Consider the following 19,720-nt stretch of genomic DNA (forward strand, 5'->3'; position numbering starts at 1 on the left):
TCCCTGCGTGTCACGGCCTGCGGAGAACGGCCAGGCCCCAAATCCATTTGGAACCAGAGGGTGGGAAAAATCCCACCGAAGGGACTGCAGGAACAAGAGGAATTTCCCCAGGTGCTCCCAGCCCTGCTCAGGGGGAAGGAAGGAGACAGTCCAGGGGGGATCAGCTGAACCTCAGGCACCCTTGTCACGTCTCCCATCCATCTCTCTCTCAAACACCAAACTGGGGACATTTCCCTCTTCCAGTGAGATGCTGATGGCACAATTTGGATGGTCCAGAGTGGGATCATTGGTGTTGAGGGGCTGTCAGTGCCTCTTTCGTGAGCAGATTCACCTCCCCTGGGCCCCTCCTCAGTCAATGTTCCTCAATTATCCAACAAACGAGGCACGAAGCAGAAAAGGGCAAAAGGAAAATCTTCCAGGTCACTGCCGGCTCCTGGGGAAAATGCAAGGCAAACAGTCAAGTCATTGAGCTGAGATGTTTTCCCAGCTGCCCCACAATGGTCTCTTGTGTCTGGTCAGGGGCCCGTAAGGATGGAAGGTGTTGCGGAACTGTGGCCAAAGGTGAGTGGAGAATTGAGGCTGTGGCAGGTGCCGGGAGCCCCCGCTCAGTGCCTGTCCTTGATCTGTGCCCACGGGGGTCCCAGCCCAGAGGGGCCTGTGAGGCGGGTGGGGAGGGAGGGAGAGTGGGGCGGGAAGGTGCCATCCTGCTGAGGGCCAGTGCTGGGCCCAGGGCAGGGCAGGGCCATCCCTGGGGACAGGGGCACTGGGGCAGCTGTGTGCCAGGGCCAGCCCAGTGCGGAGCCAGAACCCTGCTGGGCTGCCAGTGCCTGGCCCCCCCTGCCTGGGCCAGCTGAGCAGAGCGGGGCCCGGCTGATGCGGGAGGACACGGTGTGCCCAGCTGGGACAGGGGCAGGGCCAGCAAAGGGCATCTGCCCCTCTGGGCTCTGCTCGGGGAGGCCGTGGCTGGGCCTGCACCACTTGGGGGCTGCAGTGCCCGCAAATGGGCTGGAGCCGGGCACTGCCACCACCCCAGCACTTCCCTGGGCCCAGCCCTTGTGTGCCAGGGCCAGCATTGCCCAGTGCTCCCCAGTGCCTGCCCAGACTGGAGATCCCAGTCACCCGCCTGTGCCCATTGCCCGTCAGCCCCTTTATCTCCCAGCTCCCTGTTTCCCTGATCCCAGGGCCCTGGTGCCCCAAGAAGGGAGTCACTGCCAGCCCTGCGTTCAACCAAGGGTCTGGAGTGGGAACAGGGACAATTGTGCTCAGACACGCCGGGTTTGGGGCTGGGCTGAGCTCTGGGGTGTCCCAGAGGGAAAGCTCTGGGAAGGGATGGGCAGGAGGACATGGGTGGATCAGGGTTTGGGGGCCGTTGGAGGATGGATTGTGTTGTGTGGGATTGTCCCCACAGGGAATGCAGCTGCTTTCAGCTCCCTGCCCACCCCCTTGGCACCCCCAGGGGCCTGGGCCCTTCCAGGGGCAGCTGCCCCGTGCAGGAAGCTGGAGGGATGCCGGGGAAGGTGGCTGGATGGGTGCCGCAGGCGGGATGGACTCTGTGCCAGGGCTGGGCTTGTGGCCAGGGCTGGGGGCTGTGCCCAGCCGGGCTTTGCCCCGGGGGCTCTCGGGGAGGGGGCAGGGAGGAGTCCCGGCAGGGATAAATGTGCTCCTGCCCTTGTGCAGCCTCAGCCAGCGCTGCCCAGGCCCAGAGGAAGATGAAGGTCGCTGTGCTCAGCGTGGCCCTGCTCTTCACCATCCTGCTGAGCCCCCCGGCAGATGCCAAGGTGAGGCCCCCATGCTACGGCCATGGGCTCAGGGATGGGCCCCTTCCCAATCCAGGGGCACCCCAAGAACTCCCCAGCATCCCCAGCCCCGGGTCAGGCCACTTTCTTCTGGCCACAATTCCCCCTCTCTTTCCCCTTCCCACAATTCAGCTCCTGCTGCTGCAGCTCCGCTTCCTCACGGGATGCTTGCACCCAGCTCCGTCCTGGCACAGTCCCACTGCTTCCTGCTCTTTCTGACCCCAAATCCCACCTTTTTGGGCCTCCCCATCCCATCCTCTTGGTCCCCTGGAGCATCTCCCCACCATCTCCTCTCTTTCCCAGCCAAGGCAAAGGCCCAACCCAAACTGGGTGGAACTGGGCCAAGCCCCACTGGAGTCCAAGGAGGACAAACAGCCCCAAGCTCCACCCTGGGCTCAAGTGGGACAAGGCCTGGCCAGGCTGAACTGGCACCAACTGGGAAATGCCCTGCCATGGCCGCTTCCCAGGGCCTTTCCTCCAGGCTTTGCCCTCGATCCCTTGCCTTTCCCCCTGCACTGGTGTCCCCAACTTGCCTGGGAGCCGCAATCCCAAAGAGCCCCGCTCAGCTCGGGGGGCAGCCGGGGCTGGAGGGGGTGGGGACACCCGTGTCCCCCCCAGCCCCACAAGGCCAACCCCAACCAAGCCTTTGCTCTCCTCCTGCAGCCCATTGAGGTCGACGGCGTCCAATGTGGGGAGGTAAGTCTGGGAGTTGGGAGGCACCCAGTGTGGAAAGTGGGGGCACTTTGTGCCCCCCATCCCTTCCTGGAACTGGGGACACCCCAGTGACCAGTGACGTCTTCTTGTCTCTCTACAGGCAGGCGGGATCGGCGGCCCGGTGGGTACCAGGGCTTGTGCTGGGCCCAGACCCTCCCCTCTGGTGGCCACCACCCTCCAGGGCATCCCAGTGCTCCCCAGTCCACCCCAGTGTGCACCGGGGAGGCCCTTCCTCAGGGCCCCCACTCTATTCCCACACACCCCAGTCCACCCCACCACACACACACAGGGCATCATTCCCACACCATTTCTTCCCTTCTTTCTCGTCTAATCCTTTTCCATTTGCCACGACAATCATGTCCAGAAATCCCCTTCCTTGACACCTCAGTCCCAAAGACCCTCCCAGTCCCTTCCAGTTTTCTCCCCTTCCCCATTTCTCCTGCCCCCACCCCTGCCCTGCTTCATTCCCTGGGTCCCCTCCACTGCAATCCCTTCCTCCTCACCCGCATCCCCCACAGTCCCATCCCTTCCACACCCCAATGCCCATCCTGTGGGATCCCCAATTCCCCCCACTTCACCCACTTTGGGTCCCCTCCTCCTCCACCCTCCCTGCAGGCCCTGAATTCCCCTGGCTCTCCTTGTCTCCATCCTCACCCTGGGCCCTGCAGGAACAGGGATCCCGGGGGAAACTGGGTGCAGTGGGGCTGGGGGAGCAGAACGGCTTTTCCCCCTCAGACCAGGGGCCAACCATGGGCTGGGGGGTCTGGGGACACCCGTGTCCCTCCCCCAGCCCCACAGGGGCCAATCCTGCTCAAACCTTTGCTCTCCTTCCCCTGCCAATCTCGGGACAAGGAGGAGGTGGATGTGTCGGGGTAAGTCCTGGAGTTGGGATGTCCCCAGTGTGGGAAATTGGAGGAAATGTAGTCCCCCCATCCCTCCTGGGCCTGGGGACACCCCAGTGACCCGTGACACCTCACACTCTCTCTCCAGGGAGGCATGAGCATCGGTCGAGTGAAGAGGTCTGAGGTGGGTACCCCGAGTTCTGCTGGGCCCAGACCCTCCCCTCTCATGGCCATGACTCTCCCCAGAATCCCAGTGTGTCCCAGTCCGGCCCAGTGTGCCCCAGTACATCTGAGTGTGCCCCAGTACATCCCAGTGTGTCCCAGTACATCCCAGTGTGTCCCAGTCCAGCCCAGTGTGTCCCAGTCCAGCCCAGTGTGTCCCAGTCCAGCCCAGTGTCTCCCAGAACCAGCCCAGTGTGTCTCTAACCCTGCCTTTGTCCCCAGCCCCCCGTGGCTGACCAGGTGGAGCTGATGCGCCAGTGACGCTCGGCTGCCTCTCTGCATGTCCAGGTGAGAAATATGGGAGGCTCCTCGCCCCCCCAAAGGAGCCTGGCAGGGCCCTGGGGGGTCCCTGAGCCCTCTGCAGTGGGCAGAGCTTGGGGACAGCAGAGGGACACGCAGGGGGCTGTCCCTGCTCCGTGTCCCGGGGCAGCTGGACAGAGCTGCCCCCAAGCCTTGCCTTGCACTGGGGGCTCTGCAGACCCCCAGGCTCACCGGGAGGGCAGGGAGGGGCTCGGGGAGGTGTCAGAGCATCCCGGGCTCAGGGGCTCTGGGGGCCACATGGATCTCACCATCCAATTCCCTTCTCCTGCCCCAGCTCCCTGCAGACAGACGGGTGGGGACAAGGCCCCTGCCATGTCCCTGTGGACACCGGGGGGGACGTTTGGGGCTCTGTCTTTCAGGACTGGAAGTGGTGGTGACACCCGTGTCCTGGCCCCCTCCAGCGGCATGAGGAGATGATCATCCCTGGAGGACCCCCCTGATCCCCTGGGTGCCCTGGCAATTTCCCTGCAAGAATCAATAAACCCCTGCAGCAAAACAAATGCTCTGTGTCTGTCTGGGTGGGTGTGTTCCCACCTCCACGGGTGCCTTCCCGTGTCCATGTGTGTTCCCACGTCCCCTGGGGCACCCGGTGGTTTGGGGGCACAGTGGGAAACAGGGTCTGACTGGGGCTGTCCAAGCACCGTCCCCAAGGAGCACAGCTTGGTGTCGGGGCAGGGGAGGGTCAGGGACAATCAGCCAAGGCCCCTCAGTCCTTCCCTGTGCTCTGGGAGGGATGGGAAAGGGGATCAAAGGAGCCAGCGGGTGTCAAATGCCCCCAGATGTCAAGGGCCAGGCTCAGGGCTGAAGGGATGGAGAGCAGCCCTGCATCCAAGGCCATGGGGATAGTGGGGGATGAAAAGCAGGATGGGAGCCAGCAATGGGAGCTCACAGCCCACAACCCCCCGTGTCCTGGGCTCATCCCACAGCGTGGGCAGCAGGGGAGGGGGCTTCTGCCCCTCTGCTCCGCTCAGCTGAGACCCCTCCTGCAGTGCTGCCTCCAGCTCTGGGCTCCTCTGGCTGTCTGCAACGCACCCGCCCGCAATGGCAATGGCTTGGGGGGATTCCCCTGCCAGCCCTGGCATCTCCTGCAGCTCCATGGGCTCCTCAGCACAGCAAAGACACGCACCTCTTGGGGCACTTCCAGAGGAGGCCACCAAGGGCATCCCAGGGCTGCAGCACCTCTCTGATGGAGACAGGCTGAGAGAGTGGGGGCTCTTCAGCCTGCAGAATTAAAGGCTGTGGGGAGACCTCCTTGGGGCCTTCCAGTACTTCAAGGCAGCTTCTTAGAGACATGTGGGCAAAGGGTTCAGTAGGGCCTGTCACAATAGGACAGGCAGTGAGGGAGTTAAACTAAAAGAGGGGAGGTTCAAACTAGAGAGAGGGGAGAAATATTTGATGATGAGAATGAAACACAGGAAGACATTTGCAGGGAGGTGGTGGATGCCACATCCCTGCAAACATTCAAGGCCAGGTTGGACGGGGCTCTGAGCAAGGTGATCTAGGAAAGATGTCTCTGCTCCCCCTCCAGGGGATCCCCCGCCCTGTGCTCTTGGCTACTGCAGTGATGGGCAGCTCTCAAAGGATGCAAGTGCCCAGAGAGCAGAGGGAACACACAGGACCTCTGTTAGCAGGGACATCTTCAGGTGAGATGGGAATAGTTTGGATCAACACGCTCAGGCTCCACTGTTTTGCCTCTCTGTGGTTGCACAGAACTGTCAGAAGAGACCAATAACCACGAGGTGCCCCAGTGTCACAGGGTGCCTTTGGGTCCCTGAGGCCCTGCATTGTCACAGGCTCCTCCTTGCCATCAGGAGGCCAGGAATTGTCAGAGGTGCCCCAGAGCACCAGGAGGTGCCACAGGGTCAAGGGGCAGCCTTGATTCCATGTGTCCCTGGAGTGTCCCAATGTCCCCATGGCTCCAGGAGGCCCCGCTGTGCCACAGAGGAGCATCCTTGGGCCGATATCAAAGGACCCCAAAGCGATGTCACTGTGAACTCTTGAGGGCTGGAAGGAGCCGGGGAGACCCGAAGGGCAAAAAGAGCCGGGGAGAGCCAAAGGCCGAGCCGTGCCCCGGAGCCAGGCAGAGCTGAGAAACAAAAGGAGCCGGGAAGACCTGGCAACACCATCCTGCCCCAGCCCTGCATTTCAGGATCAAGAAATAGGTTTGTCCAAAAGCAGGTGGGGTGGTGGGAAGGGGCAGAGGCAGCAGAGCCCAGCGCAAAGCGAGCGGCTCCAGGCACGGCTTCTCCCGCCCGCCGGGAGAGCGCAGGGGCAGGAGCCCTTTGCCGGGTCTGGCTCCCGGCGCTGCCGGCGCTCGGCGGCTTTGGGGTTTGGCTTTGGGGTCTGACGGGAGGAATTATTGCTGTGGTGGTGGGTGGCAGAGGGGCTGAAGGACTGGGCACGAGAGGGATGCCTGTCCCCTTAAGGGACAAGTGCACAGACAGGGATCAGGTGTTCCCGCTGGGCTCAGACACCAGGTCTGTCCAGCAGCACCCAGGGAAGGGAGGGAGGATCATCATGCTCCGTTCCATCACTGTCACCAGGTCCAGTCACAGGGCACAGACAGCAGGTGTAGTGGGTTGGCCCTGGCTGGACACCAGGGAACCCCTAAAGCCGCTCTCTCACTCCCCTCTGCAACTGGACAGAGAAGAGAAAAAATCAGCCAAGGATTCATTCATGAGCCAAGAGCTGGCAGAGGTCACTTCCTGATCACCTTCCCAGGCAAAACAGACTCCAAGGGGGGATATGAACTGATGCCGAAAAACCTTGGAATAACAGAACTGCTGAGAGACTTGGCATCTTTAAGCAGCAAGGGATTTGTTTCTTCAGCATTGGGAGCAAGGCAGCTCCCTGACCTTCCTGGCGTTGTGGAAGACCCCCCTCCTCTGCAGGATCCAGGCTGGGGGTGGGGGGGTTGGGTGGGCTCAGGGATCTTGGGAGGGCGGAGGGGTGGGGGTCCTGGCGGTGGTTTTGGGGTCCCAGGGGTGGTTGGGGGGTCCCGGGGGTTGTTTGGAGGATATTTTGGGGGTCCCCCTGAGCTTTCTGTCATTGTGGAAGACCCCCCCTCCTCTGCAGGATCCAGGCTGGAGGTGGGGGGGTTTGGGGGTCTCTGGTGGATGTTGGGGGTCCCAGGGGGGTCGGGTTAGTTTGAGGGTCCCAGGGGTGGTTTGGGGCTCGTGGGGGGGTTCAGGGGGTGTTTTTGGTGGTCCCCCTGACCTTCCTGGCATTGTGGAAGACCCCCCCCTTCTCTGAAGGATACAGGATGAGGGCGGAGGGGGTTGGGGTCCCTGGTGGATGTTGGGGGTCCCAGGGGTGTTGGTGGTCCCAGGAGAGGTTTGAGGGTCCCGGTGGGGGGGTTGGGGGGATATTTTGGGGGTTCCGTGGCCATTCCAGGCCGGGCACTTGAGGCCGTGGGCACAGGCAGGGAGGGGGGAGTCCCCAGGGGGGTCCCTGTGACCCCCAGGGCCAGCGAGGAACTCCACTGTGGGTTCAGGGTGTCGATCTGCACCTGGGTGACGTCACCGTGATGTCACCGTGATGCCATTGACAACCGCGATGATGTCATTGACACATGGAGTGATGTCATCACACGGCTACCCCCAAACGTCAGCGCGTACCCCTGTGATGTCACTACATTCCCCTGTGACATCAGCACACTCCCTATGACATCAGCACATTCTCCCGTGACATCATTGCGTTCCCCTATGAAATCACCATGTTCCCCTGTGACATCATCACATTCCCCTGTGACACCATCACATTCCTCTGTGACATCACCAAGTTTCCTATGACATCTGTGTTGCCCTATGACATCACCATGTTCCCCTGTGACATCCCCATGTTCCCCTATAACATCACCATGCTCCGCTATGACATCACCGTGTTAATCTATGACATCCCCAGATTCCCCTATAACATCACCATGCTCTCTTATGACATCAACACATTCCCATATGACATCACCCTGCCCTCTATGACATCACCACATTCCCCCATGACATCGCCACCTTCCCTAAGACATCACTATGCCCCCTGTGACATTACCACGTTCCTCTCTGACATCACCACAGTCCCCTATGACATCACCATGCTCCCTGTGACATCACCATGCCCCCAGGACATCACCACGTTCTCCTATGACATCCCCATGCTCCCCCATGACATCACCATGGTCCCCTGTGACATCACCATGTTCTTCTATGACACCACCATGGTCCCCAATGACATCACCATGGTCCCTATGACATCACCATGGTCCCTAAGACATCATTGTGCCTCCTATGGCATCACCACGTTCCCCTATGACAACACCACACTCTCCTATGACATCCCCATGCTCCAGATGACATCATCACTTTCCCTATGACATCACCATGCACTCTATGATATCACCATGTTCCCCTATGACAGCAGCGCATTTCCCTATGATGTCACCATGCCCCCATGACCTCACCATGTCCCCATGACATCACCACATGCCCTATGACATCACCACATTCCCATGTGACATCACCACGCTCCCCTGTGACGTCACCAGGGAGGGGTACGTGGAAGAGGCGGCTGGGGGGAGGGGTTGCCCCATGACCACCAGCCCCTGGTTGTAGCTGGAGAGCCTGGAGGCCGTTCTGTTCCCGTTGGACAGCAGGATGTTCTTCCCGTGGCACCCCAGGAACGTGGGGGGGCACAGGGGAGGTCACGGGGGGGTCACAGCTGGGGAGCGGTCCTCTCACTGCCCTCCCAGTTCCTCCCAGTGCCTCCCAGTCCCACTCAGTGCCCCCCCAGTCCCTCCCCATGCCCCCCAATTGCTCCCAGTCCCCTCCCAGTCAAACACAGGTCCTCTCAGTTTGTCCCACTCATTCCCTTCCCAGACCGCCCCAGTCCTTCCCAATCTCCCCCCAGTCCCTCCCAGTTCCCTCCAGCTGCTCCCAGTCCCCTCCCAGTTCCCCTCAGTCCCTCTTCATCCCTCCCAGTCCCTCCCAGTACCCCCCAGTTCTCCCTAGTCCCACCCAGTCCCTTCCAGTCACTTCCTGGTCCCTCCCACTCCCTCCCAGTCCACCCAGTCCCCCCCAGTCCCTCTCAGTGCCCCCCAGTCCCCCCCAGTCCCCACAGGATGAATGTGATGTCACAGGGGAGGATGTGATGTCACAGGGGAGATGTGATGTCATGGGAAGGATGTGATGTCATAGGAAAGATGTGATGTCACAACAAGGACGTGATGTAAGAGGGATGATATAATATCACAGGAAGGATGCGATGTCATATGCTGAATGTGATGTCACAGGGATGATGTGATGTCAAAGAGGAGGATTGGATGTCACAGGGGAACTGTGATGCCATGGAAGAAGTGTGATGTCACAGGAAGGATGTGATGTCACAGGGGAGCTGTCATGTCATAGCAGAGATGTGATGTCACAGGAAGGATGTGATGTCACAGGTGAGGATATGATGTTACTGGAAAAATGTGATGTCACAGAGGAGGATGCTCCCCAGTCTCTGCAGGCAAGGGCGGCTGGCAGTGACCCCCTTCTTGGGGCACCAGGAGCCCAGGATCAGGGAAACAGGGAGCTGGGAGATAAAGGGGCTGACGGGCAATGGGCACAGGCGGGTGACTGGGATCTCCAGTCAGGGCAGGCACTGGGGAGCACTGGGCAATGCTGGCCCTGGCACACAAGGGCTGGGCCCAGGGAAGTGCTGGGGTGGTGGCAGTGCCCGGCTCCAGCCCATTTGCGGGCACTGCAGCCCCCAAGTGGTGCAGGCCCAGCCACGGCCTCCCCGAGCAGAGCCCAGAGGGGCAGATGCCCTTTGCTGGCCCTGCCCCTGTCCCAGCTGGGCACACCGTGTCCTCCCGCATCAGCCGGGCCCCGCTCTGCTCAGCTGGCCCAGGCAGGGGGATCCAGGGACTGGCAGCCCAGCAGGGCTCTGGCTCCACACTGGGCTGGCCCTGGCACACAGCTGCCCCAGTGCCCCTGTCCCCAGGGATGGCCCTGCCCTGCCCTGGGCCCAGCGCTGGCCCTCAGCAGGATGGCACCTTCCCGCCCCACTCTCCCTCCCTCCCCACCCGCCTCACAGGCCCCTCTGGGCTGGGACCCCCGTGGGCACAGATCAAGGACAGGCACTGAGCGGGGGCTCCCGGCACCTGCCACAGCCTCAATTCTCCACTCACCTTTGGCCGCAGTTCCGCAACACCTTCCATCCTTACGGGCCCCTGACCAGACACAAGAGACCATTGTGGGGCAGCTGGGAAAACATCTCAGCTCAATGACTTGACTGTTTGCCTTGCATTTTCCCCAGGAGCTGGCAGTGACCTGGAAGATTTTCCTTTTGCCCCTTTCTGCTTCGTGCCTCCTTTGTTGGATAATTGAGGAACATTGACTGAGGAGGGGCCCAGGGGAAGTGAAGCTGCTCAAGAGGGAGACATTGACAGCCCCTCACCACCAATGATCCCACTCTGGACCATCCAAATTGTGGCATCAGCAGCTCATTGAAAGAGGGAAATGTCCCCAGTTTGGTGTTTGAGAAAGAGATGGATGAGAGACGTGAGCAGGGGGCCTGAGGTGCAGCTGATCCCCCCTGGACTGTCTCCTTCCTTCTCTATGAGCAGGGCTGGGAGCACCTGGGGAAATTCCTCTTGTTCCTGCAGTCCCTTCGGTGGGATTTTTCCCACCCTCTGGTTCCAAATGGATTTGGGGCCTGGCCGTTCTCCGCAGGCCGTGACACGCAGGGAGGTGTTGTGGTGACTCCCAGAGGGAAAGGGGAGGAGAAAAGGGGGCCCTGTTCTCCCCACATTTACGTCTCCCTTCCCAATTTCCCGGTACCCTCGGCTTCCCAGAGTCCCTCAGTAGCTGCACGAGAGGGGACACCAGACTCATCAGGAGGTGTCTGTCCTGTTGTCCTGGTTTTGACTGGGATAATGGACTGGTTTACAGTCACTGCCCACAACAGGGACTTGCCTTGTCTCAGCACAGAATCCTGGAATCATGGACTGGGTTGGGTGGGAAGGGACCTTAAAGCTCATCTCGTGCCACCCCCTGGTATGGGCAGGGACACCTTCCACTAGCCCAGGTTACTCCAAGCCACGTCCATCCTGGTCTTGGACACTTCCAAGGATGGGGCAGCCACAGCTTCTCAGGGCAACCTGTGCCAGGGTCTTCCCCTCACAGGGAAAACTTTCTTCCCAATATCCCTCTAAGCCTGCCCTCTGTCAGTGGGAAGCCATTCCTCCTTCTCCCATCCCTACAGGTCCTTGGCCAAAATCCCTCTGCAGCTCTCTGGGAGCCCCTCGAGGCACTGGAAGGGGCTCTAAGGCCTCTCTGGAGCCTTCTCTTCTCCAGGCTGAACAATCCAATTGTCCCAGCCTGTCCCCAGAGCAGAGGGGCTCCAGCCCTCCGAGCATCTTTGTGGCCTCCTCTGGATCCACTCCAACAGGTCCATTCCTCCTGATCTGGGCCCCCCGAGCTGGAGGCAGCACTGCAGGTGGGGTCTCACCTGAGGGCAGCAGAGGGGCACATTCCCCTCCTCCCCTGCCCCCGGGATGAGCCCCGCACACGGGGGGTTTCCGGACTGGATCGTGTCCCATTTGTCACCCACCAGCACCCCCAGAGCCCTCTCCCAGCAGGGACTTCCATCCCTTCCTCCCCCAGCCTGCACCGATCCCGGGGGTTGCCCTGACCCGGCTGCACCACCTTGGTCTTGTCCAACCTCAGCAGATTCCCGTGTGTGCCGGGAAACGGGGGGAAGGGGAATTCACCCGACTCTTGGAGATTTGTTTGTCTGGTGGTGCCCCGGGGAAAAGCAAAACCCTGCCAGTCCCATCGAGTCTGTCCCATATTCCACCCAGGAACCCTCCACCAAACAGATCCACCAGGTGGGGGGAATTCCAGGGCTCTTTTTTGGGGACTGACACGTCACAGCCAAAGGAAAACCCCTCAGTAGATATTTCCACCAGTTACTCCAGCATCAACAAAACTGGCAGCACCTTTATAAAGGACTCCCTCCAACAGTCTGAGGAATAACACTCTTTATTAATACAAATTGGCACAGGTTAAAGGTTCATGGTGGTCAGGGACAGGGTCTGGCTGCAAAAACACATTTCAAACAATCTCAAACTTGTTGTTAAAGCAAAGCAAAGCACAACCTCTACACCAAACCAATGCACAAATACATTAGGAAGCAAAAGCCAGCTTTAGTCCTTCCAAGCAGTGACTAACATGCAAAGCTGACACTTCCTACCCAGCGCAGGTGTCCCTGAGGGGGAGGAAGGCAGGTTCAACCCCTCCGTTGATCCCAGGAGGTTCAATGGAAATCTCCCTCCAATTCTTTCCCCATATCCAACTCTCTTTTATGCTATTTCTTAAGGTTTAGGAGTAGTTTGAGGGTTTCTAATGAGAAGTGCTACAATTGTTTCTGGGTGCCTGGGGAGCTTTGTGGGGCATCGTGACCTTATCCCAGCCGGGAAGCAGCAGCTGGAGTCTCTTTGCTGTCCGGGAAGCAGCAGCTAGTTTTCCTCTCTAATTCCTATTCTACGTTAACTTTTAGCCTTATCTCTCTCTCCACACTCTGGGAGCATTTCTCTGGCTTGTCCAGGTCCCCCTGGATGCCATCCCATCCCTCAGGTGTGTCACCTGCCCCACTCAGCTCAGTGTCACAGGCTCGGGGTGCCCTCCATCCCTTGTCCTCCATCATTAAGGAAGATGCCGGACACTGGGGCCAGGAGTGAGGAATTGGAGGGTGTGGAGTCCAGCTGGGGATTCCTTGCTGGGGATAAGAGCACGGACAGTGGGATTGGGAAGGGGGCAGCAGTCCTCAGCCTCTGGAGGTGTCTCCTGCAGAGAGGAAAGGACAGGAATGGCTTTGAGAAAGATCTTGCAAACTGCCAGTGGAGGAGGTGCCCAGGATGAGATGGAATTCCCTGTGGTGGAGGCAATCACGTCCCCTTGGGGTGCAGGGGCTGTAAATGCCTCTTTCTTGAGCGGCTTCACCTCCCCTGGGCCCCTCCTCAGTCAACGTTCCTCAATTATCCAACAAACGAGGCACGAAGCAGAAAGGGGCAAAAGGAAAATCTTCCAGGTCACTGCCGGCTCCTGGGGAAAATGCAAGGCAAATAGTCAAGTCATTGAGCTGAGATGTTTTCCCAGCTGCCCCACAATGGTCTCTTGTGTCTGGTCAGGGGCCCGTAAGGATGGAAGGTGTTGCGGAACTGTGGCCAAAGGTGAGTGGAGAATTGAGGCTGTGGCAGGTGCCGGGAGCCCCCGCTCAGTGCCTGTCCTTGATCTGTGCCCATGGGGGTCCCAGCCCAGAGGGGCCTGTGAGGCGGGTGGGGAGGGAGGGAGAGTGGGGCGGGAAGGTGCCATCCTGCTGAGGGCCAGCGCTGGGCCCAGAGATATGATGTCATATGAGGGATGTGATGTCACAGAGGAAGATGTGATGGTGCAGGAATGATGTGATGTATCTGATGCCTTAAGCCCCTAGTATAGTTTTTGTTTTTCTAATTTTTATAAGCTTTATAAGGTTTATAAATAGTAGAATTAGATTTGAAAAGCAGCATCCCTCACTCCCTTTCCCTGTATTACAAGTAGTTTACACATTCCTTAACCCTGTTACCCCATTCTATGCTCCCCATATCAAATCTACCCCTGAATTCAGTGGCAATGTTTAGTGTCTTGTCAAGGCAAGGCCTAGGCTGTTTAGAGAACAGCCATATCAGGGCCTGAACAACAAAAGAGAGTCAAGAACTAGGTGACTATACACCCTCTGTGCTCTGAAGATGATGAGAATGATGAAGAGGTGGTCCCGAAATACACCCCAGACTCAATTCTCAGGGGCTGGACCCGGGGTGGACCAGCGCAAAGGCTACGGTGTGGACACACTTGGGATTGGACAGACAATATTATAAAATGTACCATCTCGAGCACAGCGGCACGTGTCTTGTAACATCCATTGCCTTGGCACAATTAAACCCTTTGCTTATCTCACCCCTAATTAACTGCTCCTGAGTAATTTGTTCAGCACCAACATTCCAGGTCATCACACAGAAGAGGATGTGATGTCACAGAGGAGGATGTGATGTCACAGGCAAGATGTGATGTCACAGGAGAGATATGATGTCATATGATGGATGCGACATCATATAGGAGCTGTGATGTCACAGAAGAGGGTGTGATGTCACAGGACATATGTGATGTCACAGAGGGGGATGTTATGTCATAGGAGAGATGTGGTGTCACAGAAGAAGGATGTGATGTCAGAGGAAGGATCTGATGTCACAGAGGAGGATGTGATGTCATAGGAGAGATATGATGTCATATGATGGATGTGACATCATAGAGGAGCTGTGATGTCACAGGAAGGATGCGATGTCATGGAGGAGGATGTGATGTCATAGAGGAGGATATGATGCCACAGAGGAGGTTGTGATGTCACAGCACGGATGTGATGTCACAGTGGAGGATGTGACTTCACAGGAGAGATATGATGTCATATGATGGATATGACATCATAGAGGAGCTGTAATATCACAGAGAGGATGTGATTCCACAGAGGAAGGACAAGATGCCACGTGGGAGGATGTGATGTCACAGATGAGGATTTTATGTATACAATGGATGTGATGTCACAGAGGAGGGATGTCACTGGAAGGATGTGATGTCATAGAGGAAGATGTGATGTCACAGGACGGATGTGAAGTCACAGTGGAGGATGTGATGTCATGGCAAAGATATGATGTCATATGATGGATCAGACGTCATAGAGGAGCTGTGATGTCACAGGGAGAATGTGCTGTCACAGGTAGGATGAGATGTCACAGGGGATTCCAGAGTAACTGGTGGAAATACCCACTGAGGGATTTTCCTTTGGCTGTGACGTGTCAGTCCCCAAAAAAGGGCCCTGGAATTCCCCCCACCAGGTGGATCTGTTTGGTGGAGGGTTCCTGGGTGGAATATGGGACAGACTAGATGGGACTGACAGGGTTTGGTTTTTCCCTGGGGCACCACCAGACAAACAAATCTCCAAGAGTCGGGTGAATTCCCCTTCCCCCCGTTTCCCAGCACACACGGGAATCTGCTGAGGTTGGACAAGACCAAGGTGGTGCAGCCGGGTCAGGGCAACCCCCAGGATCGGTGCAGGCTGGGGGAGGAAGGGATGGAAGTCCCTGCTTGGAGAGGGCTCTGGGGGTGCTGGTGGGTGACAAATGGGACACGATCCAGTCCGGAAACCCCCCGTGTGCGGGGCTCATCCCAGGGGCAGGGGAGGAGGGGAATGTGCCCCTCTGCTGCCCTCAGGTGAGACCCCACCTGCAGTGCTGCCTCCAGCTCGGGGGGCTCAGATCAGGAGGAATGGACCTGTTGGAGTGGATCCAGCAGAGACCACAAAGATGCTCTGAGGGCTGGAGCCCCTCTGCTCTGGGGACAGGCTGGGACAATTGGGATTGCTGAGCCTGGAGAAGAGAAGGCTCCAGAGAGGCCTTAGAGCCCCTTCCAGTGCCTCGAGGGGCTCCCAGAGAGCTGCAGAGGGATTTTCGATAAGGACCTGTAGGGATGGGAGAAGGAGGAATGGCTTCCCACTGACAGAGGGCAGGCTTAGAGGGATATTGGGAAGAAAGTTTTCCCTGTGAGGGGGAGACCCTGGCACAGGTTGCCCTGAGAAGCTGTGGCTGCCCCATCCTTGGAAGTATCCAAGACCAGGATGGACGTGGCTTGGAGTAACCTGGGCTAGTGGAAGGTGTCCCTGCCCATGGCAGGGGGTGGCACGGGATGAGCTTTAAGGTCCCTTCCCACCCAACCCAGTCCATGATTCCAGGATTCTGTGCTGAGACAAGTCCCTGTTGTGGGCAGTGACTGTAAACCAGTCCATTATCCCAGTCAAAACCAGGACAACAAAACAGACACCTCCTGATGAGTCTGGTGTCCCCTCTCGTGTAGCTACTGAGGGACTCTGGGAAGCCGAGGGCACCAGGAAATTGGGAAGGGAGATGTAAATGTGGGGAGAACAGGGCCCCCTTTTCTCCTCCCCTTTCCCTCTGGGAGTCACTGCAACACCTCCCTGCGGGTCACAGCCTGAGGAGAATGGCCAGGCCCAAAATCCATTTGGAACCAGAGGGTGGGAAAAAATCCCACAGGAGGGACTGCAGGAACAAGAGGAATTTCCCCAGGTGCTCCCAGCCCTGCTCAGGGGGAAGGAAGGAGACAGTCCAGGGGGGATCAGCTGCACCTCAGGCCCCCTGCTCACGTCTCTCATTCATCTCTCTCTCAAACACCAAACTGGGGACATTTCCCTCTACCAATGAGCACCTGCTCCAACAGTTTGGATGGTCCAGAGTGGGATGATTGGTGTTGAGGGGCTGTCAATGTCTCCCTCTTGAGAGGCTTCACCTCCCCTGGCCCCCTCCTCAGTCAATGTTCCTCAATTATCCAACAAACGAGGCACGAAGCAGAAAAGGGCAAAAGGAAAATCTTCCAGGTCACTGCCGGCTCCTGGGGAAAATGCAAGGCAAATAGTCAAGTCATTGAGCTGAGATGTTTTCCCAGCTGCCCCACAATGGTCTCTTGTGTCTGGTCAGGGGCCCGTAAGGATGGCAGGTGTTGCGGAACTGTGGCCAAAGGTGAGTGGAGAATTGAGGCTGTGGCAGGTGCCGGGAGCCCCCGCTCAGTGCCTGTCCTTGATCTGTGCCCACGGGGGTCCCAGCCCAGAGGGGCCTGTGAGGCGGGTGGGGAGGGAGGGAGAGTGGGGCGGGAAGGTGCCATCCTGCTGAGGGCCAGCGCTGGGCCCAGGGCAGGGCAGGGCCATCCCTGGGGACAGGGGCACTGGGGCAGCTGTGTGCCAGGGCCAGCCCAGTGTGGAGCCAGAGCCCTGCTGGGCTGCCAGTGCCTGGCCCCCCCTGCCTGGGCCAGCTCAGCAGAGCGGGGCCCGGCTGATGCGGGAGGACACGGTGTGCCCAGCTGGGACAGGGGCAGGGCCAGCAAAGGGCATCTGTCCCTCTGGGCTCTGCTCGGGGAGGCCGTGGTTGGGCCTGCACCACTTGGGGGCTGCAGTGCCCGCAAATGGGCTGGAGCCGGGCACTGCCACCACCCCAGCACTTCCCTGGGCCCAGCCCTTGTGTGCCAGGGCCAGCATTGCCCAGTGCTCCCCAGTGCCTGCCCAGACTGGAGATCCAAGTCACCCATCTGTGCCCATTGCCCGTCAGCCCCTTTATCTCCCAGCTCCCTGTTTCCCTGATCCCGGGGTCCTGGTGCCCCAAGAAGGGGGTCAGTGCCAGCCCCGCGTTCATCCAAGGGGCTGAAGTGGGAACAGGCACAACTGTGCTCAGACACGCTGGGTTTGGGGCTGTGCTGAGCTCTGGGGTGTCCCAAAGGGAAAGCTCTGGGAAGGGATGGGCAGGAGGACATGGGCGGATCAGCCTTTTGGGGCTGTTGGAGGATGGATTGTGTTGTTGTGGGATTGTCCCCATTCTCCTCGGCACCCTCAGGTGCCTGGGCCCTTCCAGGGGCAGCTGCCCTGTGCAGGAAGCTGGAGGGATGCCGGGGAAGGTGGTTGGATGGGTGCCGCAGGCGGGATGGACTCTGTGCCAGGGCTGGGCTTGTGGCCAGGGCTGGGGGCTGTGCCCAGCCGGGCTTTGCCCCGGGGGCTCTCGGGGAGGGGGCAGGGAGGAGTCCCGGCAGGGATAAATGTGCTCCTGCCCTTGTGCAGCCTCAGCCAGCGCTGCCCAGGCCCAGAGGAAGATGAAGGTCGCTGTGCTCAGCGTGGCCCTGCTCTTCACCATCCTGCTGAGCCCCCCGGCAGATGCCAAGGTGAGGCCCCCCTGCCACGGCCATGGGCTCAGGGATGGGCCCCTTCCCAATCCAGGGACTCCTCCAGTACTCCCCAGCACCCCCAGCCCCGGGCCAGGCCACTTTCTTCCGACCACAATTCCCTCTCTCCTTCCCCTTCCCACAATTCAACTCCTGCTGCTGCAGCTCCGCTTCCTCATGGGATGCTTGCACCCAGCTCCGTCCTGGCACAGTCCCACTGCTTCCTGCTCTTTCTGACCCCAAATCCCACCTTTTTGGGCCTCCCCATCCCATCCTCTTGGTCCCCTGGGGCATCTCCCCACCATCTCCTCTCTTTCCCAGCCAAGGCAAAGGCCCAACCCAAACTGGGTGGAACTGGGCCAAGCCCCACTGGAGTCCAAGGAGGACAAACAGCCCCCAGCTCCACACTGGGCTCAAGTGGGACAAGGCCTGGCCAGGCTGAAGTGGCACAAACTGGGAAATGCCCTGCCATGGATCATTCCCAGGGCTTTTCCTCCAGGCTTTGCCCTCAATGCCTTGCCTTTCCCCCTGCACTGGTGTCCCCAACTTGCCTGGGAGCCGCAATCCCAAAGAGCCCCGCTCAGCCCGGGGGGCAGCCGGGGCTGGAGGGGGTGGGGACACCCGTGTCCCCCCCAGCCCCACAAGGCCAACCCCAACCAAGCCTTTGCTCTCCTCCTGCAGCCCGTTCAGGCCGGCGGCGTCCAATGTGGGGAGGTAAGTCTGGGAGTTGGGGGGCACCCAGTGTGGGAACTGGGGGGAACTTTGGGCCCCCCATCCCTTCCTGGCACTGGGGACACCCCAGTGACCAGTGATGTCTCCTTGTCTCTCTACAGGGAGGCGTCATCGGCGGCCCGGTGGGTACCAGGGCTTGAGCTGGGCCCAGACCCTCCCCTCTGGTGGCCACCACCCTCCAGGGCATCCCAGTGCTCCCCAGTCCACCCCAGTGTGCACCGGGGAGGGCCTTCCTCAGGGCCCCCACTCTATTCCCACACACCCCAGTCCACCCCACCACACACACACAGGGCATCATTCCCACACCATTTCTTCCCTTCTTTCTCCTCTAATCCCTTCCCTTTCCCATTTGCCATGACACTCATGTCCAGAAATCCCCTTCCTTGACACCCCAGTCCCAAACCCCCTCCCAATCCCTTCAAGTTTTCTCCCCTTCCCCATTTCTCCTGCCCCCACCCCTGCCCTGCTTCATTCCCTGTGTCCCCTCCACTGCAATCCCTTCCTCCTCACCCGCATCCCCCACAGTCCCATCCCTTCCACACCCCAATGCCCATCCTGTGGGATCCCCAATTCCCCCCACTTCACCCTCTTTGGGTCCCCTCCTCCTTCCCCCCCACCCTCCCTGCAGGCCCTGAATTCCCCTGGCTCTCCTTGTCTCCATCCTCACCCTGGGCCCTGCAGGAACAGGGATCCCGGGGGAAACTGGGTGCAGTGGGGCTGGGGGAGTAGAAGGGATTTTCCCCCTCAGACTAGAAACCAACCATGGGCTGGGGGGTCTGGGTACACCCGTGTCCCTCCCCCAGCCCCACAGGGGCCAATCCTGCTTAAACCTTTGCTCTCCTTCCCCAGCCAATTGCAGGACAAGGAGGAGGTGGATGTGTTGGGGTAAGTCCTGGAGTTGGGATGTCCCCAGTGTGGGAAATGGGGGGAAATGTAGTCCCCCCATCCCTCCTGGGCCTGGGGACACCCCAGTGACCAGTGACACCTCACACTCTCTCTCCAGGGAGGCATGGATGTCCATCGAGTGAAGAGGTCTGAGGTGGGTACCCCGAGTTCTGCTGGGCCCAGACCCTCCCCTCTCATGGCGACGACCCACCCTGGCATCCCAGTGTGCCCCAGTCCATCCCAGTGTGCCCCAGTCCACCCCAGTGTGTCCCAGTCCAGCCCAGTGTGTCCCAGTACAGCCCAATGTGCCCCAGTACATCCCAGTGTGCCCCAGTCCAGCCCAGTGTGTCCCAGTCCAGCCCAGTGTGCCCCAGTCCAGCCCAGTGTGTCCCAGTACATCCCAGTGTGTCCCAGTACATCTGAG

General features: G+C 59.5%; 1 protein-coding gene and 2 long non-coding RNA genes across 4 annotated transcripts in view; all 3 read left to right on the forward strand.

Annotated features, from left to right (window-relative positions):
• LOC135404839 (POTE ankyrin domain family member B-like) overlaps window positions 1-19,720 on the forward strand; it is a 199,655-nt gene that overhangs the window by 46,554 nt on the left and 133,381 nt on the right. The window lies entirely within an intron of this gene.
• On the forward strand, window positions 1,431-19,450 carry LOC135406204 (uncharacterized). Of its 2 annotated transcripts, XR_010426222.1 has the most exons (4): window positions 2,269-2,492; window positions 18,513-18,533; window positions 19,261-19,296; window positions 19,415-19,450. It is a non-coding gene; the product is annotated as an uncharacterized LOC135406204 (long non-coding RNA). The 2 variants fall into 2 exon arrangements; XR_010426221.1 differs by lacking the exons at window positions 18,513-18,533; window positions 19,261-19,296; window positions 19,415-19,450 and adding exons at window positions 1,431-1,778; window positions 2,611-2,826 and having other exon boundaries at window positions 2,460-2,492.
• Window positions 3,500-4,413, forward strand: LOC135405180 (uncharacterized). The gene is made up of 3 exons (XR_010425778.1): window positions 3,500-3,536; window positions 3,797-3,862; window positions 4,255-4,413. It is a non-coding gene; the product is annotated as an uncharacterized LOC135405180 (long non-coding RNA).

Source organism: Pseudopipra pipra, chromosome W, assembly GCF_036250125.1.
Source record: "Pseudopipra pipra isolate bDixPip1 chromosome W, bDixPip1.hap1, whole genome shotgun sequence".
NCBI lineage: Eukaryota > Metazoa > Chordata > Aves > Passeriformes > Pipridae > Pseudopipra > Pseudopipra pipra.